This window comes from Ambystoma mexicanum, chromosome 6q, assembly GCF_040938575.1.
Source record: "Ambystoma mexicanum isolate Mex_15411 chromosome 6q, UKY_AmexF1_1, whole genome shotgun sequence".
Lineage (NCBI taxonomy): Eukaryota > Metazoa > Chordata > Amphibia > Caudata > Ambystomatidae > Ambystoma > Ambystoma mexicanum.
The window spans coordinates 87,798,312-87,813,889 of record NC_090937.1 but is presented as its reverse complement, the minus strand read 5'-3'; positions in this window follow the sequence as shown (position 1 = coordinate 87,813,889).

Genomic DNA, 15,578 nt, shown 5'->3' with positions numbered 1-15,578 from the left:
GGTAAATCCTGGGATAATTGTAATCGAGGTCAGGTACCCCAGAGTGTATCCCACTGTCTAATATAAGTGTGGCATATAAACACAATACTTTGCAACCCTTAGCTTTAGGACTCTCACGAAACATCTATGAGGATGAGAAGGCATTGAAAAATAAGTGCATCTACAGGATAAGACATGTCAAGGGATGTCTGTCCATTATAGGATCAGATATGGTAAGATGCACTCAGGGTCCATTGACTCATTAGCATTCTGATTAAATTCTGGGTTTTCCGCAGTCCTGGAATCTGGTTGATGGGAGACACTTTTAAAAGCTTATAAGGAAATAGTGTTACAAGTCTGATGGCAACCTGCCGGTAGCACCAGAGGGTTACCATCGGACTTGTAGTGAGGCCCAGTACTTCCAAATGGGAGACACTAGGCCTCATTACAAATTTGGCAGTCCTGGAAATAAGTCTGCCAGTCGCCCCGTACTGACACCCTTTCCAGACCGCCAAACTACAACTCTACTTGAGGCCCACTGACTGAGTTTAACAGGATAGTAGAGAAATTGGTACTGATTTTGAACTGTGTGGCCCCTAGAGTCCAAACACTTGCTATAATTAAATCAGGCGGTACGATCAAACCTGTAGAAATGCACAAAATAAGATAATGCTGTGTTTAAAGGCACCTGGGGAAGTGGATAAGCCACAACTGTGAGTGTATCGATCTGTTTATAAATCTGCTGTTGCAAAGAAAAAAAGATTTTGTTACGCAAAGATGGGAGACACTTTTGAAAGCTTATAAGGAAGGAAATTATGGGCCTTACTCACAGAGCATTTTACAATGGTATTGCGTCATTATATAAACTTTTTATGAATTAGGTCCTATATCTCTTACTGGAAATTGTTTGTGCGTAAGAGGTAAATGGGGAAACAAGCCCATAATGATGTCTTACGGCTGGAGCTTGGTGAGAGCATTTCGCAAAGCCATATGGTAAATTCGGAGTGAATCAGAATGTGACACTAAACTCCAGTATAAAAAATATCCCTGGAAATGAGATGCTCTTATTTAATATAGAGGAGGTTAGGAGGCCTATTGTAAGTCAAAAGAGTGGGAAAGCGCCCGGGCCAGATGAGATACCACTTGACCTCTACAAGGATGAGGCAATGGTTTCGGCCCCAACATTGTGCATCATTTTGAATGCATTAACGAGACTGGGGATAGTGCCCACCTCTTGGAAAATGCAGTAGTTGTACCAATATATAAAAAAGGAAGTCAACTACCAACCTACTTCCCTCCTTGACAGTGTGGGAAAAATATATGCTACAGCAGTTCTGCTCCACCTTCCATCCGGGATAGAAGAAAACATCATTAATAGCGACCTCCAGGTAGGGTTCCAGAAACGTAAGAGCACTGTCAATCAAAGTTATTGGCTGTTCCTGTTGATCCAGAAGTACAGCGTGCTGTTGAAAATTAAGCTGTATGCTGTATTTGTGGAGCTCAGGACAGCGTTCGACATTATCTCAAGGGAAGCCCTTTGGTGGATTATGAGGAAAAGGGGGCCCCTCCAAAATTGATTGCCGTCATTCTGCCATTGTATACTGATAATAAGGCAGTTGTCCACTTCAGATTAGACAGAGAATTGACTGACGCACTTGATGTAGAGATGGTGTTATGCTTGAGCTAAAACATGGCGCTGATGCGCAGTGTGTTCTGGGGGCACTCAGAGCAATAATGGATATTTACTCCATGCCTCAGTGAAATAGCTGTACTTACTTTGCTGAGAGCTGAATTTACTTTGCTGAAGAAAACATGCTTTCCAAACCTAGTATGCAGTCAAGGACATTCTGCTGGGAAAGCTGGTTTTGTTATGTCTTGTTATGAGTTATGGGACTGTTTTCCGTGGTGTTTGTTTTTTAGGAGAGGGAAGCGCTTTGCTCCTTGAGGTTACTGTCGGTTGACCCAGCTGGCAACCAACGGTTACCCATCAATGCGCAAGTGCATTGCCAGAAGGTTCGAGAAATTACCACTCCTTTTTGAGGGATATGCGGAACCCCTCAACGGTCAGACGGGACAAGTACAAAGACCTCAGTCGGAAGGGGGACGCCTTTGTCCGGCATACCTGTGGGCTGTTGCGCTCTCGGCCTGGCTGTTACCAGGGTCTTCCAGCCGCTTCTAGCGAGATGAGGGATTCAGTTACGCCCATGGTGATGCATTTTCTTTTGAATTCTCTGTCTTTTCTGTGATTTATTTCTGTGTTATCACTTGTTGCTTCCAAGCTTTGAATAAATAGCCGTATAAGTGCTCATTATTTTCTAAGCGTGCGTGTGGTTGTAAGTCATTGCGTTGTCTACCTGTGTTCAAAGTATTGGCTCTGCAATTGCGCTGGTGATTAATGACTGTCTGTGCACTCAGGGCGAGCAATACATATGGGGGGTAAGACAAGGCTGTGTCCTTGCACCTCTTCTCTTCATTATATACATCGAAGAAGTAATGAAGGTATTAATTCAGAGATGTATGGACTGCCCTATGATGGGAAAGGACACCGACCTGGCTTTATTTTAAGCCAATGATGCAGTGATATTGTCTTCCTCACCACAAGGACTGAGAACGGTATTCAACATTTTTTTAAAATAAATATGAGACTCTTGGATTACAACTGAACACTGATAAAACAAAGATATTGGTGTTCAAACCACAGCATATAAAGCATAAAAACCTGGACATCTATGTAAAAGAAAGTAAATTAGAACAGACAGTGTTCTATGATCACCTAGGAATTAGATATCATGAGAACTGTGGATGGTCTTCTCAATTTGCCAAAGACTGGTAAAAATCTGGGAAAGTTTAGTGGTGCTACCCATTCCTTCTTTGTAAAACATGGGAGAGGGGCAATTTTGCCTGCTCTGGAGTTATACTGAAAGCAGGCGATACCAGCTTCAACCTCTGGTGCAGACATTTGGGGCTACAGTACTATGGAAGCATTGGAGACAATTGAAAATATGTTTCTAAGAAATGTACTGTTATTGCCGTCGACACTATTACATTTGGATTGGATGTTAGTCCAATAGAAGATCTATTAGCTGTAAAAGCAGTACATAATTGGCTTAGGCTGTGGAGCTCAGACAGAGAAGGGAGATATCGAGACACACTAAAACAACTATTGAATTTGGAGGGGGGAAATGTATTCAATTTGTTGCACATGTCAAGAAGCAACTAATAGGGCTGAATGAAGCTGCATTATGGGAAACTCCTGAAAAATAGATACATCTGTTTTGCCTATGGTAAAGGGAACAATACAAATTAGGAACAAAGAGCTGATACTGGAAGCGGCTTGAAGCCTTAAGCTGGGATCTGTTTACATTGAGGGTAAATTAGATTTTGGCTTAGAATACTACCTTGACTACATACTATCGCCATATGAGAAATCTTTGTACTTTTGATTTAGGATGGTAACTCTTCATTAAGCACCCTTTACCAAAACTTGTGGTCAAGGTGGACCAGACATATGCCCATTTTGTGGCCTAGACATGGAAACTGTTACTCATTTTTTGTTTATCTGTGTTAAATTGAAACATCTGCGAATTCGATATTTAAGAGCACTTTTTAACGCGGTAGTCTTCGATCTACCATTGAAGCTATGACATTTTATAGATCTCCCACTGAGCACCATATTGTATTTGCAGTAGCCCGCTATATTCATAAGGCTTGGTTGCTCAGGTTAATAATGTATAAAGGCAAGATTGATGGGAGTTAAAATTATTTTTTATTTAGTGTCCATATTTTAGGATCCAGTGGTTTATCTACATTTGGAGACTCCAATGAGGCTACCAGTATACTCTCCTCTTTCTTTTTTAATTTTGGGTTGAGTTTATTGAAAATGTTTCAAATTTGTAAAATGATTGTTGGTTTCATCCTATTTTTATGCTTTTTTACGCTTGTTTTTATATGAACTTTGTGGTTAAATAAAGTATTACATTAAATGAAACAGTACTGTCAAAGACATTGAGGAAATGGCTCTGCCGAAGAGCAAGGTGGAAGTGGCCTCATTTTTAGGTCTGGTTGCAGTTCTCACACAGGAAGGTGGTGAAGGTAAACACACCATAGTGTTTGATTCTCGAGTATTCAAGACTTTGAAGGCTCAGTACTCCGTTATTGAACAGGAAGCTTTAGCAGTGGTGTGGGCCATAATGACATTTTTTGTGTACTTTTATGGGAGGTCGTTTGTAATACTCACCAATCATAAGCCCTTGGTGTCAATTTTCAACAAAAATGGTTTGGTTGGTGTATCTAGGAGGATTTCGAAATGGATCACCAAGTTGCAGGTGTTGGATTTCATCGTAGAACATGTTCATGTAAGGGAAAACGTTGTATCAGATGCCCTATCAAGGAATCCTTTAAGGGATGAGAATGAGTCGGATATGTTGGTGGATGATGTCAGAGGCATATTCATAGTGGAGGATACTCTTTAGGAAAGTGAATGGTTGGTGGCCTCTCTCGAGGATGATGTGTATCAGGAAGTCAAACGGTTGGCAAGCAGGTGGTTAGTAGATGTGATAGTGACTAAATGAGAGTGAAGAATAAGTTGAACATGGAGGGAGATATTGTGTGCAGGAGACAAAGGTTGCTGGTCCCACGTGGCATTTGAGAAACGGTTGTTGATTTTGGTAATGGAAGCCGTATGGGCATTTGCAGGATGAAGGCTGTGATTTTCATGAACCTTTGGTGGCTGCATATGGCAATGTTCTGGAAACCAGGGTTCCTCCCATGGTTGTTCCTCGGGTGCCTTGGAGTACAGTTGCAATAAGTTTGCTTGGTCCTTTGAATGTTTCTGGCACTAGAGATAGCTATATTGCTGTACTGATGTATCTTCTACTCAAGTTGCCTGAGGTGGGTGTTCTTAAGGATGTTACCTCTAAGAACCTCATCAAATTTCTGGAGAATGTGTTCTGGGGAGACTGGTTGCTGTCACAGGTGGTGAGAGATTATGGGCCTCTGTTCGTTTCAAGGGAGTTTCATGCCTGGCTTAAGGGGAAAGTGGCGGTGCATAAGAGAACTGCTCTGTGCCACCCTCAGATCAACAGATGTGTGGAAATATTTAACCATACCATCATGGATGGGGTTAGGTTGTCAGTGTTAAACAATAGAGATTGGCAGAGGGATTTGCTCTGGAGATTATTTCAGTACAGGGTGAATCTACACCCCACCATCAGTCTTAACCCGTTTGAAAACATGAGGGGTCACAAACACAACACGCTGTTGACTCCTGGTTGGTTGAATTGCTCCAAGATGGTAGTTACTGCTGTCAAACATGTTGAGAAAGGATGAAAGAGTGTGGTTAAGCTTCAAAGGTGAGGTAAGATTCCAGGTTTGAGTGAAGATAGAGCTGCTACCTGGGGATAGTGACCAAATCAAACTTCAAAGGAAGAGTAAGAAATGTGCATCAAAGTTTTCTGAGGAAAAAATAATTGAGAGAGATTATGGGTGTGTGGTGCATCTGGAAGGAGGGGATGTTTGGAATAAAAGAAGAGTAGTGATAGTTGGTTAAGACATGAGATTCTTTCACCCTCCTTGGTGCTCAAATTGTTGTGGCCTGACAATTGTTTCTGTTTCATGCTTCATCATCCCTCTAAGACCCACCTCTTTCCCCCTCTTCCCGTTTCACACCCCCTCACCCACCTTTCTCCTTACCTCGATCTAAGTACTGTCATTACTGCGTAGCCTCCATTTTGTTCATGGGTTCAAAGCAAAGGAGGTGTCTTATACAGTATTAGTACCCGACGAGGGACAATGAGATTGTAACATGCAATCTCATTGGCTCTCACTGGGGCGTTACCTGACTGGGTATCCCTCTCCCCCACAATGTTATTTCCCTTCTATCACTGGCGGGGGGGTGTGGCAGCCACTCAGCAAATGAGGAGGCTCGAAATGGGGTATTCCCCACTCTGAGCCACCACACGGCTGGAGGTGCCATCTCTCCCTGGCTGGGAGTGAGGTAAGTGTTGTCTCTCTCCACCATCCCCATCCAAAGAATTCCCCGATACCACCCCCGCAACCGCACTTACCTTCTTTTCTGTCCATTTTGGGAGCGGGCGCACTGGAAACACTTCTGTCCCCAGGGCGTCCGCTCCCGAGATGCGGCAGGCCGTCATGGAAAAGAAGAAGTAATCAAAGACTGCATGTACTCCCTCCTCTCCTTTCCATTGCGGCCATTTTATTTGTTTACATTTTTCCCTATTTTTTGAATGGCCGACAAATAAAGCGAGAAAGGAACTACTTGTAGTCCCTTCTCCCTTTCCATGGCGGCCATTTAGTATGTTTACTTTTTCACCTTCATTTTTAATAGGCGCCATGGAAAGGGGAAACAGACTTCATTTTCCGTTCCCTGCCATTTTGTGACATTTTTATTTTTTTTCTGTTCTGAAATGTCAGAGCATTATGATACAAAATAAAATGCTCTTAGTACCCCGGTCTTATGGGCCGGGGCTAATAATAATAGGCCTCTTGCACGGGGGACATTACCACTTCAGGTAATGCCCCGGGGCCTTCGTAACTATGGGCCACAGGGCATTATCTGATGTGATAATGCCCCTCCTGCTCCGGGCTTATTGCTTAAATATACTGCTGCTGTTTGCATGAATAGCTTGCAGTGGAACGTTAATAGTTGAGTCTAAGAATGTTGTTGTGTAGGATCTGGAATGGATTAAGGGAGAGTCAGTTGGAGCTCCCAGCTGAAGGGGAAAGACATTACTGAAGTCGGCAATATCTGTGTTTCATGACGAGTAAAGGAAGTCCTTAAACATACCTAGAGATGTCCAACTTTAGGCCACAGTACCCTCCATACACCATTGCGCAGCATCTCTGTGGGGGGTACAGCTATTACACATATCTATGGGAAATGTTACTGACACCCAAGGATTTTGGGGTGATTCCATTTTATAAATTATGTGTGGGCCAATGGCTCCATTGAAGAATTTGGAAATATGAGGTTCAAGAACATGGTACAGGCCCTGGTACTGCAACAATATCTTTTACTACATGGCATACCAGAGAGATGCATTCAGATTTTGAAAGTACTCATTAAAACATATACTTTATTTTGGTCTAGGCTAATCTCTGCAGAAGACTTATAAACTATGAGCAACTGGGTGTAAATATTAGTGGCTGGATCTGCTGAAGAGACATCAAGTCAAGCAGATTTGGCGGAAATTTAAAATTCCTTACACTAAGTGTTATTTTCTATACTTCTCTCCAATTAGATTCTTTAACTCAGCCTGAATGGCTCTGGTGGATGTTGGGCCTGTGTAGAAGGTGGTGGTTGTTTGGATCACTTGTTCTAGAGGAGCAGGAGTATCTTATTTTCCAGCAGGAAGTCTTTGACTGTATAAACGTACTAACAGGCTGAAATATATACACATGCCAATCAGGCGGTTATTCAAACTGGTTGTGAGTACTGGGATCCTGGCAGTCTGTTCTGGTTAGTGGATCTACACGGCCTTGTGCTGTGTGAGGAACATTACTTTATACGAACCTATGCCGACCAAGAGATTTTTCATTGAGCAATGGTTATGTGACTTGTCAACTTTGGCAGCCAAAGTAAAGTCTCTGCTTGCTCGTGAGGACATCCGAAAGTTTGTATTAATGCCATCGATGTTTGTGGACTTGTATGCCTAAATCAATACAATTGTGCAATTAGTTTGTAGATTATTGATATGCTACACTCTAGCTTCACAGCTCCATCTCCCATCGCTTCCCACTTGTGTCTATGCAGTCAGTCTCTTCCCTTTCATCATTCTTTTAATACTCACTATCTGTTCACTTCTCACATACACTGAGTAGGATTGTTACTGTTATTCGACTTGTCTAAAATAAGTAATGCTAAAAAATGTAGTCCATTTTTCTATGAATATCTTGTTTATTAATAACATGTTTTTGTCGTTATGAGAGTATCATAATTTAGCAAAGTGCACACATCACTGTAGCTGCATTTAAAGCTTATAGTTGTAATATGTGTTGTTATGTGCAGCATGACATGCCAGTCTTTGCCTATTTTACATCGCTTGGTAAACAGAGTTTACAATTACCAATATTATTACCCATAATTGTGGTATGCAATTTGTGAGTTCCAAAGGCATGAGTCGACCCAGCAGAGTTTCAAGCCCTCGTCCATGCAGCAGCTCCTCATTCCATGCATCCATACATGACGATGTATCCCCAATAGGTACACAGCTTTATATTCAACATATTTCGCTTTCAAACAATTTCTGAAAGCATCCACGATTTCTTTAGGAGTATCATCCAGGTGGATTGAATATCGGGCTTCTTTTTTTCACATAGGCCAGATTTGTTGTGCTTTTTTTTACCTTCATTATTTCCCGACTTTAGGGCAGCAACTATATTGATATTCCCTCTACATTCAGACATTATTCTTCATTGTTTTGGTGCCCTATTTGCTATGGATCGCTTCACTCAGGCATTTAACCTGGGGTGCCCGGCCGTTACCACCCGTTCCAGCCCCTGGAACAGGTGCTTAACGCCACATTATTACTGATCTCTGATGAAGCTATCGCTTTCTCTAAGGTTAACCTCTAATCTCTTTCAGTGTTTGCATTATGGAAAGACGACCGTGTGAGATTTTCTTCTAAACCTCTTTGCAAGCATACCAAACCACTGGCAAGGTGTGGTACTGGAATATGTCTTGAAGTAATTGCTTTTCCTGACAGCTTTGTGTAAAGCAATCATTCTTTCTGACTCACTTTGGTATCCTCCATTTGCTAGCTCATGTTTATTGGCGCGTGGTCGCGTAAGAGGATAGATTTATATCTGGCAGAGTTCACAGATGATTCCCTGATTCCAAAGATTTATCAATCAGGTAAAGGTCGATTTTATGAAAAAGCATGTGCATTCCTTTCAATTCCTACTACTTTTTCTCCAGCTCCCAAAGACACTTAGGTCCTGCATCTTGATTCTTAAGCTCTTCTTGAGCATTACGGTAGACCACATTTGCCAGTTTTTCCAAAAGAGGGTTGCAGGGGATATTACAGTCAGCTACTAATTTATAGGCAGATGGGCACACAGTGAGATGTTGCAGTAGTGTGTTTATTTGCATTTGGACAATATACCAGGATGTAGAATACTTTGTCCCTCCATATATGATGCTTGATGAACACCACGATCCGTTTCTGTCTCGGGGGCATTGAGATGGGTGGCATGGGCCTGGCCACATGAGATTGGCATAAAGGATAATGCTGGAAGAGTGTCGCAACAGGTTAGGGGGGCTTTTATGTTGGTACATATAGGACACTTGTATGATTTAATGAACAGCCCATTTCATAGTTTTGATTAATGTTACTAGCCCAACGTTCTTTACAATAAATACTTTTCCATATGTTGGCTAAACATGCATCCACAGATAAAACACAAAGGGGGTAATTCATAGAATTCAGCGCACAAGTGGCGCACGCGGCTGGCGCACAGTGTGCGTGTGCGAATCCCTGCGCCATCCGCGTGCGCTAAAATCCATTTCCGCGCACAGCGTATTCATGGATTCCAGCCGCCAAAACCAGCCGTGGCGCACAGTGGCGCAGCGACCCTGCAGCAGCGCCAGTTACGCCCCCAAGAACACCTCTCGCGCAGGGAAAAGCCATCAATATACCCAATCCAGCGCAAAGGGCTGCGCTAACCCTGTACCAGCACGGCAAGCGGGCTACGTGTATCACTGGGGTGCGCGGGAAGTACCTCACGCGATTGGCCCCGTGCGAGCAGGGTACGCGTATTTCAGGGGTGCGCGGGAAGTTCCACACGCGATTTCCGCAGGGTACGCGTATCTCAGGGGTGCGCTGGAAGTGCCACACGCAATTTCATCATTGTACGTGTATTTTGGGGTGCGGGGGAAGTTTCACACGCGACATCAGCAGGGCATGTGTATTTCAGGGGTGCGCGGGAAGTTCCACACGCGATTACATCAGGGTACGTGTATTTCGTGGTGCGGGGGAAGTTTCACACGCGACATCAGCAGGGTACGTGTATTCCAGGGGTGCGCGGGAAGTTCCACACGCGATTCCATCAGGGTACGTGTATTTCCGGGGTGCGCGGGAAGTTCCACATGCGATTGGGCCCGTGCGAGCTGGGTACGCGCATTTCAGGGGTGCGCGGGAAGTTCCACACGCGATTCCATCAGGGTACGTGTATTACAGGGGTGCGCGGGGAGCACCACACGTGAATTGCACATGTGGGTCCTCCCAGGTGTTCCCTCTACACCCTCCACGGCCCCTGCAGGTGGCTCCATCCACCATGGCTATGACCCCCAGCCAACCCACATGTCAACTTGCACTACTGCCCACCAACACATGTCCCCCTGCACCCCCAGCCACCAGGGGCACCCTCCACCAGGCCCCCACCCATGTCTCCCACCCCCCCCACCCCCCAGCAGTGCAGGGGCACCCTCCACCTGGCCCCCACCCATGTCTCCCACCACCCCCACCCCCCAGCACTGTGGGGCACCTGCCAGCAGGCCCCCACCCATGTCCAACTCATGTCTCCCACCACCCCCACCCCCCAGCACTGAGGGGCACCCTCCACCAGGCCCCCACCCATGTCTCCCACCACCCCCACCCCCCAGCCACCAGGGGCACCCTCCACCAGGCCCCCACCCATGTCTCCCACCACCCCCACCCCCCCAGCAGTGCAGGGGCACCCTCCACCAGGCCCCCACACATGTCTCCCACCACCCCCACCCCCAGCCACCAGGGGCAGCCTCCACCAGGCCCCCACCCATGTCTCCCACCACCCTCACCCCCAGCCACCAGGGGCAGCCTCCACCAGGCCCCCACCCATGTCTCCCACCACCCCCACCCCCCAGCCACCAGGGGCAGCTTCCACCAGGCCCCCACCCATGTCTCCAACCACCCCCACCCCCCAGCAGTGCAGGGGCACCCTCCACCAGGCCCCCACCTATGTCTCCCACCACTCCCACCCCCCAGCCACCAGGGGCAGCCTCCACCAGGCCCCCACCCATGTCCAACTCATGTTCCCCACCACCACCACCCCCCAGCACTGTGGGGCACCTGCCAGCAGGCCCCCACCCATGTCCAACTCATGTTCCCCACCACCCCCCAGCACTGTGGGGGACCTGCCAGCAGGCCCACACCCATGTCCAACTCATGTTCCCCACCACCCCCACCCCCCAGCACTGTGGGGTACCGGCCAGCAGGTCCCCACCCATGTCTCCCACCACCCCCACCCCCCAGCCACCAGGGGCACCCTCCACCAGGCCCCCACCCATGTCTCCCCCCACCCCCACCCCCCAGCATTGTGGGGCAGCTGCCAGCAGGCCCCCACCCATGTCCAACTCATGTTCCCCACCACCCCCAACCCCCAGCACTGTGGGGCACCTGCCAGCAGGCCCCCACCCATGTCCAACTCATGTTCCCCACCACCCCCACCCCCCAGCCACCAGGGGCAGCCTCCACCAGGCCCCCACCCATGTCTCCCAGCACCCCCAGCCACCAGGGGCACCCTCCACCAGGCCCCCACCCATGTCTCCCACCACCCCCAACCCCCAGCCACCAGGGGCAGCCTCCACCAGGCCCCCACCCATGTCTCCCACCACCCCCACCCCCCCAGCAATGCAGGGGCACCCTCCACCAGGCCCCCACCCATGTCTCCCACCACCCCCACCCCCCAGCACTGTGGGCACCTGCCAGCAGGCCCCCACCCATGTCCAACTCATGTCTCCCACCACCCCCACCCCCCAGAACTGTGGGGCACCCTCCACCAGGCCCCCACCCATGTCTCCCACCACCCCCACCCCCCAGCACTGTGGGGCACCTGCCAGCAGGCCCCCACCCATGTCCAACTCATGTTCCCCACCACCCCCACCCCCCAGCACTGTGGGGCACCTGCCGGCAGGCCCCCACCCATGTCCAACTCATGTTCCCCACCACCCCCACCCCCCAGCACTGTGGGGCACCTGCCAGCAGGCCCCCACCCATGTCCAACTCATATTCCCCACCACCCCCCAGCACTGTGGGGCATCTGCCAGCAGGCCCCCACCCATGTCCAACTCATGTTCCCCACCACCCCCACCCCCCAGCACTGTGGGGCACCGGCCAGCAGGCCCCCACCCATGTCTCCCACCACCCCCACCCCCCAGCCACCAGGGGCACCCTCCACAAGGCCCCCACCCATGTCTCCCACCACCCCCACCCCCCAGCCACCAGGGGCAGCCTCCACCAGGCCCCCACCCATGTCTCCCACCACCCCCACCCCCCCAGCAGTGCAGGGGCAGCCTCCACCAGGCCCTCACCCATGTCTCCCACCACCCCCACCCCCCAGCCACCATGGGCAGCCTCTACCAGGCCCCCACCCATGTCACCCAGCACCCCCACCCCCCAGCCACCAGGGGCAGCCTCCACCAGGCCCCCACCCATGTCTCCCACCACCCCAACCCCCAGCAGTGCAGGGGCACCCTCCACCAGGCCCCCACCCATGTCCAACTCATGTTCCCCACCACCCCCACCTCCCAGCACTGTGGGGCACCTGCCAGCAGGCCCCCACCCATGTCCAACTCATGTTCCCCAGCACCCCCAACCCCAGCCACCAGGGGCAGCCTCCACCAGGCCCCCACCCATGTCTCCCACCACCCCCACCCCCCAGCCACCAGGGGCACCCTCCACCAGGCCCCCACCCATGTCTCCCACCACCCCCACCCCCCATCCACCAGGGGCAGCCTCCACCAGGCCCCCACCCATGTCCAACTCATGTTCCCCACCACCCCCACCCCCGAGCACTGTGGGGCACCCTCCACCAGGCCCCCACCCATGTCTTCCAGCACCCCCACCCCCCAGCCACCAGGGGCAGCCTCCACCAGGCCCCCACCCATGTCTCCCACCACCCCCACCCCCAGCAGTGCAGGGGCACCCTCCACCAGGCCCCCACCCATGTCCAACTCATGTTCCCCACCACCCCCACCTCCCAGCACTGTGGGGCACCTGCCAGCAGGCCCCCACCCATGTCCAACTCATGTTCCCCACCACCCCCACCCCCCAGCACTGTGGGGCACCTGCCAGCAGGCCCCCACCCATGTCCAACTCATGTTCCCCAGCACCCCCACCCCCCAGCCACCAGGGGCAGCCTCCACCAGGCCCCCACCCATGTCTCCCACCACCCCCACCCCCCAGCCACCAGGGGCACCCTCCACCAGGCCCCCACCCATGTCTCCCACCACCCCCACACCCCAGCCACCAGGGGCAGCCTCCACCAGGCCCCCACCCATGTCCAACTCATGTTCCCCACCACCCCCACCCCCCAGCACTGTGGGGCACCCTCCACCAGGCCCCCACCCATGTCTCCCACCACCCCCACCCCCCAGCCACCAGGGGCACCTGCCAGCAGGCCCCCACCCATGTGCAACTCATGTTCCCCAGCCAACATGTCATCACAATCTAGATCCCTGGTCCCTATGGTCAGCCTCCAAATGCAAAACACCCACCCGAGTATTGCATCCATCCATTCATAATTTGCAATTACATCACAGAACACCAATTGCAAGTTCCGAAACAAACACATTTCCCTCACATACACCCAATGGGTGTCAGTGAATCTTAAAACCCATATCACGAAATGCATGAAACCAATGAGTTACCGCACATTGAAGTTCAACAAAAAAATATGTATTAAAGGAAACATAAATAGAATCAAAAATGAAGAAACAGAAATGTGAATGTTCAAAAATCAAAAGAAGCATGTCCGTGAAAAAAAGCAAAAGCAAAAATAAAATTCCAAAGTAATGGTGTCCAAAGTCAATGTCCACAAAACAAAATCCAATGGGAAATCAAAAAGAAAGCCATTGCTCCATGGTTAAAATGTGAAAAAAAATATACAATCCAACAGTGAACTATGTACATGGGAACAAGCCAGGGTCCATTATCCCAACAAAAGAAAGGAAACCTATCTAACTACACTAACTAATAAAATAAACTATATACAAAAATGTGGCCAATGTCCGAAAGGTCCAAATAAAATCAAAACAAACATGAAACCTAACACTACCTACATAACTATGTACAAGGGCAGCGGGCTAGTTTCACGGCTCACTTGTGGATGTCCCGGGCCAGGGCATCATCGAACTCCTGCTCAATGTCCCGGAGGCGGTCCTCCTCCATGTCCCCGAGGGTCCGCAGGGCCGTCGCCGTGTCCACCTCCAAACCTCTGCGGATTGCCTCGAGGCCCTCGGCCCGCCTCAGGGCCCTCCGCATGGAGTTCTCCGCCCTGACCATTGTGAGCCGTGCCTCTTCCGCCCGCTGCCGCTCCGCATCTAATGCGTGGCCCAACCGCTGCCACACGGAAGACACTCTCTGTCCTGGGTCCTCCTGCCCTCCGGCCGATGCCTGCCCCTCCGATGTTGAAGGCCCCGAGCCTTCATGGCTCCCACCACGTTGCTGCTGCTGCTGTGCCTCTGCCCGTGCACTGCCTCCTGCTGCCTGCACATCCTCCGCCGGCTGGGGTGCAGTCGTAGATGTGGCCACCCCTGCTGGACGTCCGACTCCCGACTGTGGCAGGGATGCCTCCTCCACCAGCCTGGCCGCACCGTCAGAGGCAGCTCCACAGGGCACCCAGGTGACTAATGGGTGGGAAGATGGCAGGGAGGATGACTGGGGCGTAAGGGGTCCAGTTGAGGAGGTGGTCGTAGCAAGCCCCATCATACGGAGGAATCCGGCCTGGGTGACCTGTCCCAGCAGGCTGACCTGGTCAACGAGCCATCTCCTCATGAAAAGACTGCAGGTCACCTCGCATGGCCAGTTGACACAATACCACACCATGATATGAGCAATATCGAAATCCCTTTTCTTGATTTACTCATTCAACATAAGGCCAACCAACTGGTTTGTTCTCTTTTTACCAAGCCCACAGATCGTAATACATTACTGCATTACGACAGTTACCACCCACGCACTCTGAAAGAAAATTTACCCTATTCCCAGTTTCTACGCATTAGACGGAACTGTACATCCATAGCAGATTATGTCCAACATGCTACTAACCTGACTACTAAGTTCTGCCAGCGAGGGTACCCCAAAAAATGGATTACCAATTCCAATAAACGAGCAAGATTCACCCCTCGGGACACCCTGCTACTACCTAAAAATGTGGAGCCACAGGACAAACTAGTATGTGCCCTTACCTATAGTCTCCATTCCTTTCTCATCAAAAAAGCAATTAAGAAGCATTGGTCAGTGGCACAATTAGCTTTACCAGCTGAACCATTGCCGATCTTCGCCATGAAGAGACAAAAGAATCTCAAGGACCAACTAGTCCATGCCTCCTCTTCACTAAAATCTTCTAGATCCACTACGACCAGTTGGGACCTTCGCCCACTGACGGGTAACTTCCCCTGCGGGTCCTGCTCTATTTGTAAATTTGCGATGAAGACAAAAACAGTCCTGGTACATGGCAAACTTTGGGAACTGAGACACTATTCAAATTGCAAGACTGCCTGGGCTATCTATTGCATTGAATGCCCGTGTGGGCTTAAATATATTGGAAAAACTACACGGCCAGTACACACTAGAATCACGGAGCACCGCTCCAGGATTCGA